Here is a 20,760-nt window from a genome sequence, read left to right as displayed (position 1 = left end):
GTAATATGTGACATCATCAGCAGTGGATTGCGGGTGCGCGATATATAGTTAGTGCAACTAACTATATATGGAATTTCAATGGTTTTGTGTGAGTAAAATAAGGTTTTTTAAATGCTAATTCCTAACTATATATGGTCTATAACTTATGGTTTTTTCAGTGAATTTTCAAGGTTTTGTAAATGCTAATTCCTAACTATATATGGTCTATAACCTATGGTTTTTTCAGTGAATATATATATATATATATATATATGTATATATATATATATTGCACAAAACTCCTTCCTCACGGACAGAGCAGTGGCCACACAGGGGAATGACAGGGAAACACTTTAATAGCGGCACATGCATTTCAGCCTGATGGCCTTCCTCAGTGCCGAGCAGTGTTCAGGAGGTTTCACAGTCCCAGTTATTTGAAAGTCCTACTACGTTGTAATTGGACAACGGCAGCTCCGCCCCCAACACAGGTGTGTCTGCTCACTGCTCCAAGTTCACGGATTTGAAGTGAACTACTGGTCCCAGAATGCTGTAGGCTTTCAGGTGAGTGATGCAGGGGGTTGTTGTAACGCCAAAGTGACCTTGCTGCATGCTGGACAATCAAAGGTGCTGTTAAAACCAATATCCTGCTGCGATGTAAGTCGAGCGTTTCCCCGGGTCCCCAGACCACGTCAACCTCCGTGCACTGGAATCCATCCGACGGGGACAGGTATGGTTATGCATCCCTCCCAGTGTGAAGTCAACAAATATATATATGTTCTAATTTCCAGTTTACTTCACACTGGACACTGACACAGCAGACTTGTCAAAAGTCACACTTTATTCCATGTGGATGCTCTTGTTCTAACGCATTTTGGCAGGAACTGCTTAAAGTTTGTGCTGTGTTTGCATACCTTACAGGTACTAAACTTGTAGAAGCCCTTTTGTTCTCTTAACCAAGTGTTCACTGTCAATCAATCAATCAATCAGGGAATTATAAGTACGCTACTCACCCGTGAGGGTCTCAAGGTGCTGGGGGAGGGGGAACCAGCTCCGGTCAGATGAAGAGCCAGGTCTTGAGGGTCTTCCTGAAGATGTGCAGGGTGGGGGTGCATCTGATGTTTTTCGGGCTCCCCAGGGCACGCTGCCTGCAGCTGCGCTGTTTCCTGTGCTTAAGTGCGAAGATGCGAGCCTCGCCTGCTGTTTTCTGTCAGCGGGCAAGGGCAGCGCCTGCGATGTATTTAAAGAAGGGGTCCGTGTTGGCAATGCTCTTCGCGTTCCAGCACGGATCCCGCCAGGCCTCCCACCGTTTCCCTCCCCATCACTTACCTGCAGTCCTTGACCGCTGTTTTCTGTTGGTGGTCGCTTGCTGGGCATCTTCAGTGTTCTTTCCCCTTACTGGGTCTTCTGGTGCTCTTCTGGAACACTTGGTTATGCAGCTCCTTTTCCAGCCGGCAACATTGTATCCAGGGAACCTCGGCCTTTTCACCCTTGGCGTTCTGGCAACTTGTCTCTGAAAGACAAGAAATAGCAAGGGTTGTAAAGAATCACAGTATCTTCGTTGTCTGGGGTATTTAGAGCTTAATTTGAATTGTAGAAATAGCACACTTATCTGATGGCTCTATGACTAGACAAGTGATTCTAATAATTCTCTTTGTTTCTGGTAAAAATCTTCTTGCTGCAAAGGGAAAAGAGAAACTATATTATTAGATTAAGATAACCCACTTTTTTGTTGTTTAAATTGACCCTGCACTTTTTGCCCTCTTTTTTCCAGTGCTTTCTCCTGTGCTGGGAAATTAGTTTTTTGGTTTTTCCCTAATTCAGGAGTAAGGGATAATTTATTTTTAAAGGGTCCTAGATACTCCTATGGTACTTCTAATATAGATACAAGGAATGTTCGACAGTTGTCCCCCACACATAATTGGCATATTCATTCACAGGATTCTTGGAGACCACCCCATAGAAGATTCCGTGGACGTCTACAACTTCTTCCTTCCCCTGTTTTGTTTTCCTCCTACCCCACCTTCCCTCTTTTGCTTTGACCTAGTTGGGTGAAGGAGGTAGGTGAGGGAAAGTGGGACCTAGCATCGCTTCCATCCATTTTGTCCCTGAAGTGAATCCAGGTGAGCCTGACAATGTCGATCAGAAGCTCGTTCCAGGCCTTGGCCGCGATGTAGGAGAAGGTTCTTCCACCTGTTCTTGGTCTGTGAATTTGCGGGGGTACGGCAAGGGCGAGGTCGGCGGATCGCAGGTGTCGCTTAGGTACGTGGAAGGAGATTCTGTCTTTGAGATATTGAGGTCCAGTATTGTGGAGGCATTTGAAGGCGTGGGTGAGTATCTTGAAGGTTACTCCCTTCTCAACAGGGAGTCAGTGGAGGTTGCACAGGTGTTGGGTGATGTATTTGTGTCAAGGGATGCCGAGGACGAGTCTGGCTGCAGTGTTCTGTATGGTCTGGAGTTTGCGGAGCAGAGACTTGTTGATCTCAGCATAGAGGGCATTTCCGTAGTCCAGTCTGCTGGTAACGAGTGCATGGGTGACGGTCTTTCTTGATTCATGGATCCATTTGAAGGTCTTGCGGAGGATGCAGAGGTTGTTGTATCAGGTGGAGGTGACAGCGTTGACCTGTTGGGTCATGGAGAGGGAGGAGTCAAGTACGATGCCAAGATTTCGGGCATGGTCCGTGGGGGCTGGGGTTGCCAAGGGTGGTGGGCAACCAGGTGTTGTCTCTTGCAGAGGGGGAGGGTCCGAAGACGAGGACCTCTGTCTTTTCCGAGTTGAGCTTCAGGCAGCTGCTGCTCATCCAGGATGCAACTTCTTTCATTGTTTCCTGGAAGTTGAGTCAGGTGGCGATGGGGGTCCTTGAGAGGGAGAGGATCAGCGGGTGTCATCGGCGTAGGATTCTATACTGAATCCGTGCTGCCTAACGATGGCGGCAAGGGGGGGCATGTAAATGTTGATGAGCGTGGACCTGAGTGATGATCCTTGTGGTACACCGCAGTTGATTTCCATGTGTTCGGAGAGGAAGCGTGGTAGTCTGATTCTTTGGGTTCTACCGGTGAGGAAGGTGCGGAGCCAGTTGAGGCCGGTTCCCTGTATGCCGGCGTCCTGGATTCTGGTGGTGAGTTTGCGGTGTGAGACGGTGTTGAACACTGCAGAGAGACGAGTAGGATCAGGGTTGTGGTGTCTCCTTAGATGAGGATGGAGCGGATGTCATCTGTGGCGGTGAGTAGGGCGGTCTCGGTGCTGTAGTTGCTGCAGAATTCAGATTGGGAGGGGTTTAGAATGGAGTTTTCCTCTATGGATTTTGTTAGATGTGTGTTGAAGTTTTTTTCTGTGGCTTAGGCTGCGAAGTGGAGGAGGGAGACGTGCCGGCAGTTCTTGAGGTCCATGTGATCTGCTGCAGGCTTCTTCAGTAGGGGTCTGATTCTGCGTGTTTCCAGTCGTCGGTTAAGATGTCGGTTTCGAAGATGGTGTTGATGGTGTGTCACAGTTCCAGAGAGATGGTGGCTGTGGCTCTGTGGAAGATGTGCGGAGGCAGGGATCTGTGGGGGATCCTGAGTGGATGCCTTTCATGGTTGATGCAAGGTCTTGGGTGGTGACTGGGGTCCAGTAGGAGATGGTGGGCTGGCCGGCATTGCTGGAGGAGTGGGTAGTGTCAGAGTCGGGTGTCTGGTCGTTGAAGTTGTCATAGAGAGCCCTGATTTTCAGATGGAAGTATGAGCCAAGCTTGTTGCAGAGGTCCTGGGAGGGGGTGATGTCTGAGGATTCGCTGGGGGGTTTGGTGAACTCCTGGATGACGCTGAAGAGTTCCTTGGTGTTGCTGGAGTTTGCGAGGATCTTGTTCTGGATGAAGGTCCTTTTTGTGGCTCTGATGCGCTGATGGTATTCCGTCATGGCGTTCTAGTAGGCAGTGTGTTCGTCTGAGGTTTTGCTGTTTCTCCAGTTCTTCTCAATGCGTCTGCATGTGCACCTGGATACTTGGAGGTCGACTGTGACCCAGGCAGCCTTCCTGGGGCTCTGTTTGTTGGGGTTGCGTAGGGGTGCGAGCTTGTCTGTGCAGTTGGTTATCCATCTGTGGAGTACTTTGGCTGCAAGGTTGCCGTCATGGTTGAGGTTGGAGTTGAGATGCTCCTCGGTGGCTTTGCTCCAGTTTCTTCATGGAGGTTGAGGTGCCATTTGGGTGGCGTGGGTTTGTCGACAAGGAAGTGCACGCAGTGGTGGTCTGTCCATGATGGTTGTGTGGTGTGGCTGAAGCGTGTGTTGTTACCACCTGCAAAGATGAGGTCAAGGGTGTGTCCTGCCAGTCCAATGTTGGTGAGGTTGTCCAGGAGGGTGATGGAGTTGGAGTTGCTGGGGTTGTCGAGGTGGAAGTTCAGGTCTCTGATGAGCATGTAGTCCATGGAGGTGATGGTGTGGGGTGAGATGAGGTCAGCAATGGTCGTGTTGAACGAAACGCGAGGTCCCAGGGGTCTGTATGCATGGTTCTAGGGCTGGTCTGGATCTGGAAGTGGAGGTGTTCTGTGGTGGAGGCGGGGTTGCTCATGGTGGTGGTGGAGAGTCGGCGGGAGCTCTTGTGTATGATAGCGAGTCCTCCTCCTGGGCGGTTGGGGCGGTCCTTCCTCTGAATCTTGGGTTGGAATAACCATGCACAAGCATGCCCCTGATTGATTTGGGTTTCCTATAGGTAATGTAAGGCCATGCTTCAATGCTTTTCCTATAAAAGGGTCAGTTTTTATAGGGTCTCGGTGCTTTTAAAGCAATTTCTGATCCTATATGCATTCCTGTTGTAGGTGGTTATAAATCTGGGGGTTGAATTGCTGGTCTCTGATGTTCTTGGATTTTTCCTTAATAAAACCTCATTAAGTGTCAGACTTTAAACTTTATATTTAGTCTGATTAAGAATTTTGGTGCGATAGCCCCTTTCCTTAAATTGTTTGATCATATCCTGATGTTCTTTCTCGTATGCTTGCTCAATGCTTTAATTACGGTATGCTCATAGGAGCTCCCCATAGGGAATACTCCACATGAGTGAGTTCAAGTGGTAATTTGTGACATTTAATATGCTGTTCTCAGCAGAACCATTCCCTTGTAGCAATGTTTTAATCTTATCCCCCTAAATGTGGACAGACATAGCTAGAAATTCACCCTGATCCTTGTTTAGATTGTAGGTGAATTTCAAATTCAAATCATTGGTTTGTATCACCATGATGAATTCTTTAGCAAATTTGAAATCATCCTCCCAGATGAGAAAAAGGTCAACAATGTATTTCGTCCACCTGGGGATATGGTTGGTATATTGTTCATTAGTTTCTGTCCAGACCACACTATCTTTCCACCAGCCAAGGGTAAATTTTACGAAGCAGGCGGTGAAGTAGATGCCCATATCTGTCCCTGACATGGACAATAATGTGTTTTCTAACAAAAAAAAATTTTGCTCTGAGCAAAACATAATTTGCCTTACCATCATCAAACAGTCCAATTGGTCTGTGCAGAAAGAAATAGATGCATGATCCACTCCCATCTTCTGTTCATGCACATATATAAATATACGTATGTCTAGATTGGTCATGAAATAAGAATCTTCCCACTTAATGTTGTGAATTCTACATAAGAAGTCAGTGCTATCCTTTCAAAATGAGTGGAGACCAAAGAATATAAGGAGATAGGAAGTGATCAAGATAAATGGCTGGGTTCTCTAAGAGACCTCGATTGGATGATACTATGAGTCTCCCTTGTGGTCTAGTAGCATTCTTAGGTACCTTGAGGATTCAGTTTAGACATGGTGTAGTAGGATTATCTTCCCCGAAAAAAGTGTATTCAGCAGTATCTATGAGCCCATTGAATGAAAATTTCCAAACATGTTATGGTATGTGGTATATAGAATATTTGTGCACTGCCCCATCACATATCTCATAGCAACTTTTATCCCCTAGGTGTCTCAGGGCCTCCGCTCTGTAGTCAGATGTTACCATCACGACTACATTGCCGCCCTTATCAGAAGGATTTATGACTATGAGGAACATTCTTTAGGTCTCGTAGGGCTTTTCTCTGTTGTTGCTTGAGATTATCAAGTCCCCACAGGCACATGGACCCACCATTCTGGGACTGAATATTGCCCGGGGGACCACCACCTCCACAAGGCTTTTTTGATTATAATTGTGGGGCCTCTTGGATGCCGCCAGCCCCGGGGGGACCACCACCCTCCCAGGACTTTATGCTAAAAGAATCTGAGAGGGCCTCATGGACCCACCCTTGCAGCCCCGGGTGCCAACACCTCACCAGGCCTTCAATTTGAAATATACATTGACATGCGGACCACCCGCAACCTTTACATGGAGTGGGGCTTTAAATTTAAATAATGTGGTGAAATGTGTGGCCCACAGTGCCAGGGACCCCCACTTCATTGGGCTTTAACCACAAAGAATGCGAGGCCATGCAGCCCCCCAAAGCCTCCCCGGGGCTAAATCACACAATGGAGGGGGCCACACGGTCCCCTCCTGGAGCCAATATTACCCTTGGGGCCCCCAGGACCGGCTCCTGCAATCTTCAGGCTTGATATTTGCTATAGCTTCTCCCCCCAAGCCATAGCAAATGCTGCACCACTTCTAGTAATTGAGAGCGGAAAATGGTCTTGTTTACTAGAAGCGGAGCAGAATTGCTTTTACTCCCCACCTTTAAAAATTGGGTGCCCTGGGTGGGACCAGGGTACCCACACTACATGTCAGGCTGCAGGGGATGGGGTCCCTTGGGCTGAAATCAGCCAGGGGGTGCGTGGCCCCTCTCCGTTGTTTTATAAAAAAAGATGAAAAAATAATAAAGGGAATACCCCGGGGGATGGGGTACCCAGGGCCAAAACCGACCCAGGGCAGGAAGGCCATGCGGCCCCCTTCCTTTAACAAAAAAAAGAATTAAAAAAAGAAACTCCGGGCCCTGGGGGATAGGGTCCCCGGAGCTGTAATCGGTCCTGGGAAGAGTGGCCTCACATGCCCCCCTTCCTTTTTAATTCAAACTACTAGCACAACACCAGAGGAGGCCCGCCTCCTTTCTACACCACTCTGTAAACGCACCTCCTGGTGCACTGCTGGTTGGGGGATGAAGTCCTCTCGACTACTGAGGGTCCTTAGGGGTCAACAAGACCTCCTGTTACCAACAGTTAATCCTACACAGCGGGATTGCTGAGAGGTGGTTGAGAACGTTATAGTTAGGAAATTGAATATAAAAAACGTTAGAAATTCACTGAAAAAACCAAAGGTTACAGGGATGTTATAGTATGGCTCAGGTTTCACTCATACAAAACCAGTGAAATTCAGCAGTTATAGTTAGCTGAGCTAACTATAACTCACAGCCCTATAATGCAATGCTTATGACCTCACATATTGCATCACACACGACATAGTCATTGTCATCGCTGGCAGCCATATAGTTGACTTATGTGCAATTAATAATTTGGAGATGTACTGATGTTTTTTTAAATTTATGGAGTACTGTGGTATGGGCACATGGGACTCTAGAGAGTGCCATGTTACTCAAAAAGTTGTTTTTTTAAAGAACCCATACTTATTGACATATATTAAGGCCCCTTTTAGGTTGGTTCTTAATAGAGCCTCTTGTTATAAGTATCTGAAAACCGAATGTTGAAGTGATACTTGGAGGAAATGTTGTGATCTTTTGAGTATACAGACACTGTTTTGTTGATATTTCTGAGGGTTTTTCATAGTTCACAGCATTTTCCACAGAGTATTTCCATTGGCAAATATTCGAATACACAAAATGGGTGTCAGGAAATAAACTCAGCAAAGATTCAAAAGTTGCTTTCATGTCAATTTTAATTCTTACATCTGTGAGATGATATACATCATTACCTCCACAATGAATAATCATGACGTTGGAATGCTGACAAATATAAAGTGATGAAAATAGAGGTAGGATGTTAGTCCACCTTAAACCTCTTTTCTCCACTGATGTGATTTTAACATTCAGTATACCTAAATTATGCTGTATTCCTCTTCTTTTGCCGTACACTCTTGCCCAAAAGATCTACCTGTGTCCAATTATTCACACACAAAGCATTTTCCTTTACAACAACCCAATATCTCCAAGAAGCAGGTCCTCAACATATTAACTAATAAAGTATAGTATCGGAAATGTACCACTTAGTGATCTTGTTTGTAACATATTATACTTCTAAAAGAAGCATGCTGATTGGTTTTATATGACATTGAGCGGGTAACATAGCTTAAACAGTAAAACTCAAGCCCAATCATTCCTATAAATAGTAGACTGGCAACTTTTAACATACTACTCACTGCATACAGCTATTTCAGAAGAATTCAAGGTTACAGGACCATATTAACCAAAACAGTATGGCATTAAAATCACCTTAAACTTATCTTCTTTATAAAATATTTTACTTCTAAAAAACCCAATGCTGATTGGTTTAAAATAATATTGGCTTGGTAACATAGACAAAAGAGTACAACTCAAGTCCATTAATTCAAAAATCCCCCAAAATAACACACTGTTACTGTACAACACTCCACTCCACTCTATACTACTCTACTCAACTGTATGTTTTTTCTCCACTGTATGACACTCTACTGCATGCTAATCCACCCTATGTCATTCCACTGTACGTCACTCTATTGTATGCTAGAACACTGTACCTCACTCGACTGTACGCTGCTTCACTCTACGCCACTCCACTTTACAGCACTCTATTGTACTCTTTTCTACTCTACGCCAATCCACATTACATCACTACACTATACAATACTACACTGTACACTATTCCACTCTACATCAATACACTACATTATACAGTATTTCACTGTACACAGCTACACTCTATGCCACTCAACTCAAAGTAATTCGACTCTATACTACTCCACTCTACCCCACTCCACTTTACACTACTCCACTGTATGCTAACATATTGTAAGCTATTCCTCCACACTACCCTGTTTCATGGTACGCCTCTCCACACTACTGTCCTTTACCCCACTCCACTATATACTATTCAAATATACGTCACTGATGTGTACGCCACTTCACTGTCAGCTACTCCACTGTACGCTATTTCAATGTATGCTACTCTACTCTACGCTATTCCACTGTATGGAACTTCTCTATACATCTCCCCCCTTTTTGCAACTCCACCGTATGCTTTTCTACTGCATGCCAGCCCACTGTCCGACACTCGATTGCATGCTAATCCACTCTACGCCATTCCACTCTACACCTGTAGCGGTTATCAGGGGTACTAGAGCCGGAAGAGTACACACTGTGATGGTCAGAAGATGTGTTACCCGCAACTCGCCACTGGAGGGAGCCCGGCGGTTGCAGAACTACAGTCCCCAGAAGCCCCGCAGCCTAGGAAGCGGAAGTGTGGTGGCAACAAAAGCCTTTCGCCGTAAACGGCTCGGGGCTTGTCAATCAGGACCGTGAGTGAGGCCGGACGTAAGCCTCGTTTGTTTCTTGGAGTGGATTTTGGTGCTTAGACAGCCTCAAGCAGTAGGAACTGCTTATCTGCACGTCGCATAAACTGCCGTTTGTTATTCAGTTACGCGAGTCCCCGCATTTGATAAGACGGGTGGCCTCGCGTTGTGTTTAGTGACGTTTGTGAGACCCGCGCAGGAGCGCGTCGCCGTCTCCGTCACTGTGTACCTTTCTTGGGACCTTTGGTGCTCCTGGCGTGCCGGTACCGGTACGCGCAAGTCCACGAGACTCCTTGCTGATTTTGTTTTTTCTTGTTTTCCTTCCTTGCTGATTTTGCCTACATTGGAGAATCCTGTTGTTTTTCGCATTCACCGAATATCCAGACACCGCCGAGGAGGCTAGTTACTTTGTCCAGGATTCTGTTGTTCGAGGTTTGCTGCATTTGAAGGGATACAGGCGCTCCTGTCCACCACAACATATACCATCGCGGGCACTAAACGACCGGCGAGGGAGTGGGTGGACGGCACACTACAACCCTTCGGAAGCCCCTCTGAACAACCTTTTGTTATTTTATCCACTTCCCTTTTCCCCGGGGGGCATTCATACATAGCTGTGTTTTCCTTACACTGTGTGTGGTGCGTCCTGGAGAGGAGGGGGGATATTCGTCTCTCCATCGTTCCTGCTGACATCTCTCAGAGGTTAGTGGTATATCACCATTGACGTCGTGACAACACCACTCTACCATATGCTAGTACACTGTACCACCTTCCCTTGTACATCGCTCCACTCTAAGCGACTCCACTATGTAGCATTCCACTGTACAATATTCCACTGTATGCCACTCCACTCAACACCACCCTCTGGTACGGTACTTCACTGTACGACATTCTACGCTTTTCCACTGTACGTTACCCCACTCTACTGTATGCTATACAAATCTATGCCACTTCACTCTATGCCACTCCACTATGCTCCACTACACTGTATGCTATTCCACTGTACCCCACTCTACTCATGAATAACATTAGCTATGGCATCTACCCTGAGCACCCCTGCCTTCCATCCTCACTGTATATCACCATCAGCTGCACCAAGCACCCAGCTGACCTCCTCCTGCACTGCCCAGAAGAAAGAAACAAGTTTCTTAGAGAGCATACCTTTCCATTCTCCCTTCAGAATGAATTGACCATTGTTCCAAAAACCGGGACATTTGTTTAAAATTAAGGAAAGTATTGGGAAACCAGGACAGTCCTTTGAAAACCGGGACTGTCTGGGGAAATCCGAGATGTCTCGTCACCCTATCACAGCACCACTCAATCCCCAAGATATTGTTAATTTCCAATACTCACCCCATTGGTTAAAACCTCGGCGGTGCCCTGCTCCTCACATCCACCTCCATTGAAAGGGCGTAGGGATGGGCTTGTCGCAGAGAGGAAAAGTCCCCGCCAAGAGAGTTCCATGACTCTCAGCGCCAAACCTCTCCTTCTGCCCCAGCCCTCTCTCCTTCTCCACTAATTACTCCATGCCTGTAGACAGGGCCGGACTGGCCGTAGCAGGCACCGGACGTTTCCCAATGGGCCTCTAGGGTCGGGGCAGGTTTTGTGCTCCTTGGGGGCCATTTTTGTTATCGGGGTCGGTAATATGGCCCCCTGTAACAAAATCGGCCGAAACCCGCCCTAGAAAACTGCTAGGCCGGCCCCCTCAGGGGGCCCAGCCGAGCAGTTTGCCAGGGCCAGTATCGGTCCGGCCCTGCCTGGGAATATTAGACATCCAAAACTAACAAGTGTTGCAGTTTTCTGGCTTGCACCAAACCGTAGGTGGGGCAGAGAAAGGCACAATCACTAGAGCCTATTCAACAGAACAAAGCAACCTCTTATATTAAAAAAGCTGCACTGAGAAAACATCCATAAATACAATCAGCAACACCGCAGGTAACCGAGTTTGTGCGACACGTGTATCGGCTGACACACAGCCTTTCTCAATCAGGTTCCAAGCAGGTCATCATTCTGATTGCTCTTTAAATACTTAATTAGTCACTAAATATAGAAGAAACACTTCATTGTTTCACACTTGCTCATCCACATTATAAACATTCCTATAACATGCATGTCAACATTTTAGAAGAGGAAAGTCGGAAATATTAAAAAAATAATCGGGAGATTGCATTTCTCCCATTGACTTGTATTGCGGCATGCATCGGGTCTATTGGCATGTATGTGGCTTGTGTAAGTGTGCTGCTGCTGCAGGATCGCGTATCAGAAATACAAATATATATGTTTTCATTGCCTGTCAAGAGAAGGAGAAAGCGCTATGGCCTGGCAGGCAGAGCGTGACAAAAATGTGGTTAACTGGCCTGCAGGAGCAGGATACTGGCAGTGCATGATCTGTGTCACACAAGACCAGTCCTTGTCTGAAGCCCGCAGAGTAATCCGGTTTTTGCATGCAGGAATAGGGAGGCGGGAGGCCTGCCTTGAAATTGGCAGTCTCCCATCTGAATCGGGAGGGTTGGCATATATGTTTTTACACAATATCAATTCCTGCTCAACAATCATATTCCCATGCCTGAAACAGGTGAGTATCTTTTACTTTCAAACTGCTTCATATGTGGAATTGCTGTATTTTAATAAAAGTGACTGAGCAAAATAGGTACTCATGTCAAAACGCATCTCACATGTACTTGATTACCAGCTGTGTTACCGATTGTATTTATGTTTTTTTTTCAGTGCAACTTGTTGCAATAAAAGTGGATTGCATTCTTTCTTCAAGTGCAGGCCCACCTTTTAAATATAAGAGGTTGCTTTGTTGGGCATCATAAAAATGTGATTGTTGAACTGCAATTGATATCTTTTTAAATGAATGTTTATAATGTGGATGATGATGGCGAGTGTGAAACAATTAAGTGTTTCTTGTATATTTAGTGACTAATAAGTGACATTGGCCACATTTATCTTGCTTGTTTTGTACTTTCTATGGACATTTGGCATTCACAAAATAAATTGAAACATTTTGCACCACCTACTTGGCTGCAGATGATTCTGTGTTTTGCCGCCGTGTCAGTGGTCTGTGTGGTGGACCCTGTGTGGAGATATATGCTTTGCGCTGATCACTCAAGTGCGAAACGGCAAAGCACTGGGACGAGCGGTAAGTGGCAATACGAGCCTTACGAGGCCCTGTTTGGAGAAGTTTTGAGAAATGCTGCTTCTCTCCACCTGAATTGGAAATGAGGATAGACAGCCACCGGTAGTAAGAGGGCTGTATCGAGGTAAGTGGGTAACTGACTAAGGTATGGAGGGTGCGAGGGGTTGTCACTATCGACCTGCTGAGTGAGTCAGGGTGGCTGGACCATAGAAACTCGCAAAGGTGTAGTCCTATGACCAACTCAGTGATGTGCTGGAAGAATGCGCATGTGCCGACTGTGACAAAGAAAGCACAGTAGCTCACAACCACGAGGGGTAAAGAGTTAAGGAGGCCTAATTAAAGGCCTGTAGCTGAAATACGTCGGCTGCATTTATCTTACTTTGAGGAGTGAGTGGATGTGTGAGTACTGCTATGAGTATGTGAATGGGTATGTAAGCAGTGTGTGGGTGTGTGAGTGTCTTTACGAGAGGTTGTATGGGGTGTGAGTGGTCCTTTGGATCATGCCATCAGTGATGTTATATGAGATGTCATCAGTGATGTCACTGACCAAGTCATGAGTGATGCAATATGGGAAGTCATAAGCAGTCTATTGCGGGGGCATAAGTTATAGTAAGCTCAGGTAATTATAACTGCTAAATTTCACTGGTTTTGTATGAGTGAAGTCTGAGCCTAATATATATATATATATCTATATCTATATTACCTACTGGCGGTCGCCAGTAGGTATATATAGTTAGGATTTTTTCTCTATGGGATTTTTGAAAATTCTATGTCTAATAACTTTGGCGTTTGTGGACGGAATTGGCTGAAATTTTCAGGAAAATGGAACATTTTGTTTCTGAGCAGCCCCTGAAAATTTGGGGGGGGTTCGTCAAGGGGGGGCCGAGAAACAAGGGGGGTCCCAAAACACGTTTTTCCCATGTTAATTTCCATAGGGCGGTTGGACTCACTTTTAGCTCGAACGGCTGAATGGATTTGCACAAAACTTGGCAAAATTGTAGGGACTGGTAGCCCGATGTGCCTTTGCTAGGTCTCAATATATGTGCTCCAGTGGATTTTGAGAAATTAACGTTCAAAAAAAGATATATATCTGTGACAGCGGTCCGGGCAGCGCTCCGCTTCGCGTACTTTTCGCGTTACGGAGCTTTGCGAAGCGAAGCTGATTGGTTCTCCGGCGTCTGTAAACATTCCAAACAGTCCGTAGCGGCCGCCATCTTGTCTCTCGGTAGGATCGAGAGACAAGAGGAGGCCAAAGCGAAGGGGCAAAGGACCATAAGGGGGCATAGTAGATCCTCCCTGACCCCCTAGGTTTGATGTGGAGGTTTTAAAAGGGCCCCGCGGGGCAAAAAAAAAAAAATCGAACGGGTGAATGGATTTGCATGAAACTTGGCAAAATTGTAGGGACCGGTAGCCCGATGTGCCTTTGCTGGGTCTCAATATATGTGCTGCAGTGGATTTTGAGAAATTAACGTTCAAAAAAAGATATATATCTGTGACAGCGTCCCGGGTAGCGCTCCGTTTCGCGTACTTTTCGCGTTACGGAGCTTTGCGAAGCGAAGCTGATTGGCTCTCCGGTGTCTGTAAACATTCCAAACAGTACGGAGCGGCCGCCATCTTGTCTCTCGGTAGGATCGAGAGACAAGAGGAGGCCAAAGCGAAGGGGCAAATGACCATAAGGGGGCATAGTAGATCCTCCCTGACCCCATAGGTTTGATGTGGAGGCTTTAAAAGGGCTCCGCGGGGCAAAAAAAAAAAAAATCGTTTTTTTTGGTGGGGTGCGCCTGGTTAGCGTAACGGGAAGCAGACTGGGGAGCGCACTACAAGGAAACAAGAATGATTGACTTTTAACTTATTGTATGTTTATAGACTTTTTTTTACTTTTTTTTCTGCCGAGTGACGTCTCGGCCTATCTCCACGGGATGCAGTCCCTACCATCTCGGCGTTTAAGCCCAGGGGGACCGGTAGTGTGGGAGAGATAACATCTGTTAACGTTAGATTCGAAGGAAATCAGGAAGTGTTGAAAAACATTGTCTGCGCCATCTTGCCTTTTTTCAAATGCCACACTTTTGTCGTGCACGACAGCCATTTTAGATGCCTTGACCAGACCCACTCTCTGCACGCTGTCGATCCTTAGCATGGCTCCCCACCCTCGCAAGCATCTCTCCCAGGCACTGGTCACCCCCGCTCTCTGTCTTATGCATGGGCAATAAACCTCCCCCCATCTGCGCTGCTCTTCCCTGAGAATCACACTCTGTGCCCGCCCGACACCTCCCTTTCGCCCTATTCACTACCGCACCCTCTGACACTCCTCTTCCTCTGTGTCCGATTGTCCAGGCCGGTCCCAGGCTATCAGGTAGCCCTGCAGATGTACTTTATGGCCCCAGCTGTAAAGAATCACCCCTCTTCAAAGGAGTTACAGTAGATCAAGGCCCCCACCCCATGAGATCCGTCACACCACACGCGTTCCTACTATCTGAAAACCATCCTGTATTGTGATTGGGGAGGGGACCGAGCCTGAAGCGGAAGATTCCAGGGATGCCTCTTTGTACATCAAAGTTTTTACAATTATGTGTCACATTAAAAATATATGATTCAGAAAAGGGGGTGGTGATGAACAGAGTGTCTGAATTAAGCAGACCACTCTTACCCAGTCCAAAGATCAGGGCTTGATCCATCACCGTTATTTAGCTCACTGCCCCATCCCAGCTCAGAACCTGGCTATATGCAAATTAGTCTGTCCCTGGCCCAGTGCATCATGGGAACAGGGCAGACCAAACTACCAAGCCAATTCTTCACCAGAAAGGAGACAAGCTACCGGGGACCGGTTTCTGGCATTTCAGCCTCGTCGGCCCGGCTTGCTTGAATCCTGATGGAGCAGTGAGCAAGGGACTCATGTCTGAGTATACCCTGCCACACCTATAGTGGCCAAAAACGATTCAGAAAAGGGGGTGGTGATGAACAGAGTGTCTGAATTAAGCAGACCACTCTTACCCAGTCCAAAGATCAGGGCTTGATCCATCACCGTTATTTAGCTCACTGCCCCATCCCAGCTCAGAACCTGGCTATATGCAAATTAGTCTGTCCCTGGCCCAGTGCATCATGGGAACAGGGCAGACCAAACTACCAAGCCAATTCTTCACCAGAAAGGAGACAAGCTACCGGGGACCGGTTTCTGGCATTTCAGCCTCGTCGGCCCGGCTTGCTTGAATCCTGATGGAGCAGTGAGCAAGGGACTCATGTCTGAGTATACCCTGCCACACCTATAGTGGCCAAAAACGATTCAGAAAAGGGGGTGGTGATGAACAGAGTGTCTGAATTAAGCAGACCACTCTTACCCAGTCCAAAGATCAGGGCTTGATCCATCACCGTTATTTAGCTCACTGCCCCATCCCAGCTCAGAACCTGGCTATATGCAAATTAGTCTGTCCCTGGCCCAGTGCATCATGGGAACAGGGCAGACCAAACTACCAAGCCAATTCTTCACCAGAAAGGAGACAAGCTACCGGGGACCGGTTTCTGGCATTTCAGCCTCGTCGGCCCGGCTTGCTTGAATCCTGATGGAGCAGTGAGCAAGGGACTCATGTCTGAGTATACCCTGCCACACCTATAGTGGCCAAAAACGATTCAGAAAAGGGGGTGGTGATGAACAGAGTGTCTGAATTAAGCAGACCACTCTTACCCAGTCCAAAGATCAGGGCTTGATCCATCACCGTTATTTAGCTCACTGCCCCATCCCAGCTCAGAACCTGGCTATATGCAAATTAGTCTGTCCCTGGCCCAGTGCATCATGGGAACAGGGCAGACCAAACTACCAAGCCAATTCTTCACCAGAAAGGAGACAAGCTACCGGGGACCGGTTTCTGACATTTCAGCCTCGTCGGCCCGGCTTGCTTGAATCCTGATGGAGCAGTGAGCAAGGGACTCATGTCTGAGTATACCCTGCCACACCTATAATGGCCAAAAACGATTCAGAAAAGGGGGTGGTGATGAACAGAGTGTCTGAATTAAGCAGACCACTCTTACCCAGTCCAAAGATCAGGGCTTGATCCATCACCGTTATTTAGCTCACTGCCCCATCCCAGCTCAGAACCTGGCTATATGCAAATTAGTCTGTCCCTGGCCCAGTGCATCATGGGAACAGGGCAGACCAAACTACCAAGCCAATTCTTCACCAGAAAGGAGACAAGCTACCGGGGACCGGTTTCTGGCATTTCAGCCTCGTCGGCCCGGCTTGCTTGAATCCTGATGGAGCAGTGAGCAAGGGACTCATGTCTGAGTATACCCTGCCACACCTATAGTGGCCAAAAACGATTCAGAAAAGGGGGTGGTGATGAACAGAGTGTCTGAATTAAGCAGACCACTCTTACCCAGTCCAAAGATCAGGGCTTGATCCATCACCGTTATTTAGCTCACTGCCCCATCCCAGCTCAGAACCTGGCTATATGCAAATTAGTCTGTCCCTGGCCCAGTGCATCATGGGAACAGGGCAGACCAAACTACCAAGCCAATTCTTCACCAGAAAGGAGACAAGCTACCGGGGACCGGTTTCTGGCATTTCAGCCTCGTCGGCCCGGCTTGCTTGAATCCTGATGGAGCAGTGAGCAAGGGACTCATGTCTGAGTATACCCTGCCACACCTATAGTGGCCAAAAACGATTCAGAAAAGGGGATGGTGATGAACAGAGTGTCTGAATTAAGCAGACCACTCTTACCCAGTCCAAAGATCAGGGCTTGATCCATCACCGTTATTTAGCTCACTGCCCCATCCCAGCTCAGAACCTGGCTATATGCAAATTAGTCTGTCCCTGGCCCAGTGCATCATGGGAACAGGGCAGACCAAACTACCAAGCCAATTCTTCACCAGAAAGGAGACAAGCTACCGGGGACCGGTTTCTGGCATTTCAGCCTCGTCGGCCCGGCTTGCTTGAATCCTGATGGAGCAGTGAGCAAGGGACTCATGTCTGAGTATACCCTGCCACACCTATAGTGGCCAAAAACGATTCAGAAAAGGGGGTGGTGATGAACAGAGTGTCTGAATTAAGCAGACCACTCTTACCCAGTCCAAAGATCAGGGCTTGATCCATCACCGTTATTTAGCTCACTGCCCCATCCCAGCTCAGAACCTGGCTATATGCAAATTAGTCTGTCCCTGGCCCAGTGCATCATCATGTTGTTAAATATTTTGTCCACCCTAAGCGTGGAAGGGTATACTCAGATGTGAGTCCCTTGCTCATTGCACCATCAGGATTCAAGCAAGCCGGGCCGACGACGGCTGAAATGCCAGAAACCGGTCCCCGGAAGCTTGTTTCCTTCCCAGTGCAAGAATTGGCTTGGTAGTTTGGTTTGCCCTGTTCCCATCATGCACTGGGACAGGAACAGACTAATTTGCATATAGCCAGGTTCTGAACTGGGATGGTGCAGTGAGCTAAAAAACGGTGTTGGATCTAGTCCTGATCTCTTGACTGGGTGAGAGTATTCTGCTTAATTCAGAAACTCTGTCCATCACCACCCCTTGTTGTTAAATATTTTGTCCACCCTAAGCGTGGAAGGGTATACTCAGATGTGAGTCCCTTGCTCATTGCACCATCAGGATTCAAGCAAGCCGGGCCGACGACGGCTGAAATGCCAGAAACCGGTCCCCGGAAGCTTGTTTCCTTCCCAGTGTAAGAATTGGCTTGGTAGTTTGGTTTGCCCTGTTCCCATCATGCACTGGGACAGGAACAGACTAATTTGCATATAGCCAGGTTCTGAACTGGGATGGTGCAGTGAGCTAAAAAACGGTGTTGGATCTAGTCCTGATCTCTTGACTGGGTGAGAGTATTCTGCTTAATTCAGAAACTCTGTCCATCACCACCCCTTGTTGTTAAATATTTTGTCCACCCTAAGCGTGGAAGGGTATACTCAGATGTGAGTCCCTTGCTCATTGCACCATCAGGATTCAAGCAAGCCGGGCCGACGACGGCTGAAATGCCAGAAACCGGTCCCCGGAAGCTTGTTTCCTTCCCAGTGTAAGAATTGGCTTGGTAGTTTTGTTTGCCCTGTTCCCATCATGCACTGGGACAGGAACAGACTAATTTGCATATAGCCAGGTTCTGAACTGGGATGGTGCAGTGAGCTAAAAAACGGTGTTGGATCTAGTCCTGATCTCTTGACTGGGTGAGAGTATTCTGCTTAATTCAGAAACTCTGTCCATCACCACCCCTTGTTGTTAAACATTAAAAATATATAGCACTCCAACAAAGTAGTAGGATTATAAAACTTTAATAACTTATAAATATAAACAACGCAACAAAAACAGTAAAAACATTTAAACATTTTTAGGAAAAAAGAAGGAACAATGGTCAGTAGCGGTCGGTTGTGCGAATAGTCCCAAGGCAGCACAACGTCCTGAGTTCTGGACGGCACCTAGGTGATGTTGCCTGGGTGCCGCACTGGTTTTGGGTATCCTACAATGCTGCTCCGAATAACGGCGTGGGGCGTCCCGGGGGGTGGCTCGTCAGTAGCGGTCTGTTGTGCGAATAGTCCCAAGGCAGCAGAACGCGCTGAGATGTGGATGGCACCCAGGTGATGTCAAGTAAGTTGCCGCACTGGTTTTGGTATCCCACAATGCTGCTCCGAATAACGGCGTGGGGCGCCCCGGGGGGGGGGGGGTGAGGCGGCGTGAATGGGCCTCCCCAGGTGGAGGCTCGTCTGCTGTAGTGGGGCGCCCCTTTACCGTTTCAGTTGCCATTCCGTGGGGCGTCCCGGGGGGTGCGGGGGGAGGCCTCGTCAGTAGCGGTCTGTTGTGCGAATAGTCCCAAGGCAGCAGAACGCGCTGAGATGTGGATGGCACCCAGGTGATGTCCAGTAAGTTGCCGCACTGGTTTTGGTATCCTACAATGCTGCTCCGAATAATGGCGTGGGGCGCCCCGGGGGGGGGGGGGTGAGGCGGCGTGAACGGGCCTCCCCAGGTGGAGGCTCGTCTGATGTAGTGGGTCGCCCCTTTACCGTTTCAGTTGCCATTCCGCCCGCTTTTGGTACACTGTGCCAAAATCCGCCATTCAGCTGAGTTGCGCCCACTCTTGCGGTGCAGCGATAGGCGGCTGCCACAGGACTCTCAAAATGGCGGCAGGCTCCTTCCTTTTTGGGCCTGGTCCACTGAAATGGCCCTGGGACACTTTGGAACTCGGACGCTTGTCTACTAGGTCTTGGACCCCATTCTCGAAAGCGTCCCCTCAGCCTTGAGGATTCTACAAAAGTCTTGGGGGCCCCCGACTCCTGCAGGCTTCCGGTGGGGAGCGGCTGCCATGATTGCTCGCGGAATGACCACGACGGAGCCACGAGATGGTGGTGCTCTCATGCTGACGCCAGCTTCAGTCTGAAACAAGGTGGGGCTTTCATCGTTTGGGAAAAAAAAAAAGTTTTCATCCAATGAAAGGTGTTAATTTTAGGTCATATGATCAAGCCTTCCATCATTAGGAAACCAAAAGTAAAATGAACCAATGAAAAGTTTTATAAACAAGTCACATGACCTGTTATGCGGCATAGGGTATAAAAAGCGTAGAAAATCCGTTGGCACGTGAGGCGGCGTCAGTAGCGGACCGATGTGCGAATAGGCCGAAGGCAGCACAACGCGCCAAGATCCGGATGGCACCGAGGTGGTGTCTAGCAAGTTGCCGCACTGGTGTGGCCATCCTACAATGCTGAAAGTCGGCGTGGGGCGTCCCGTTGGCCTGTGAGTTCGCGTCAGTAGCGGACCGATGTGCGAATAGGCCGAAGGCAGCACAACGCGCCAGGATCCGGATGGCACCGAGGTGGTGTCTAGCAAGTTGCCGCACTGGTGTGGCCATCCTACAATGCTGAAAGTCGGCGTGGGGTGCCCCGTTGGCCTGTGAGATGGCGTCAGTAGCGGACCGATGTGCGAATAGGCCGAAGGCAGCACAACGCGCCAAGATCCGGATGGCACCGAGGTGGTGTCTAGCAAGTTGCCGCACTGGTGTGGCCATCCTACAATGCTGAAAGTCGGCGTGGGGCGCCCCGTTGGCCTGTGAGATGGCGTCAGTAGCGGACCGATGTGCGAATAGGGCCAAAGGCAGCGCAACGCGCCAAGATCCGGATGGCAACGAGGTGGTGTCTAGCAAGTTGCCGCACTGGTGTGGCCATCCTACAATGCTGCGCCGAAAGTCGGCGTGGGGCGCTCCGTTGGCCTGTGAGTTCGCGTCAGTCAGTGGG

This window comes from Lissotriton helveticus, chromosome 5_1 (genome assembly GCF_964261635.1).
Source record: "Lissotriton helveticus chromosome 5_1, aLisHel1.1, whole genome shotgun sequence".
NCBI lineage: Eukaryota > Metazoa > Chordata > Amphibia > Caudata > Salamandridae > Lissotriton > Lissotriton helveticus.
Note: the sequence above shows the minus strand (reverse complement) of the source record.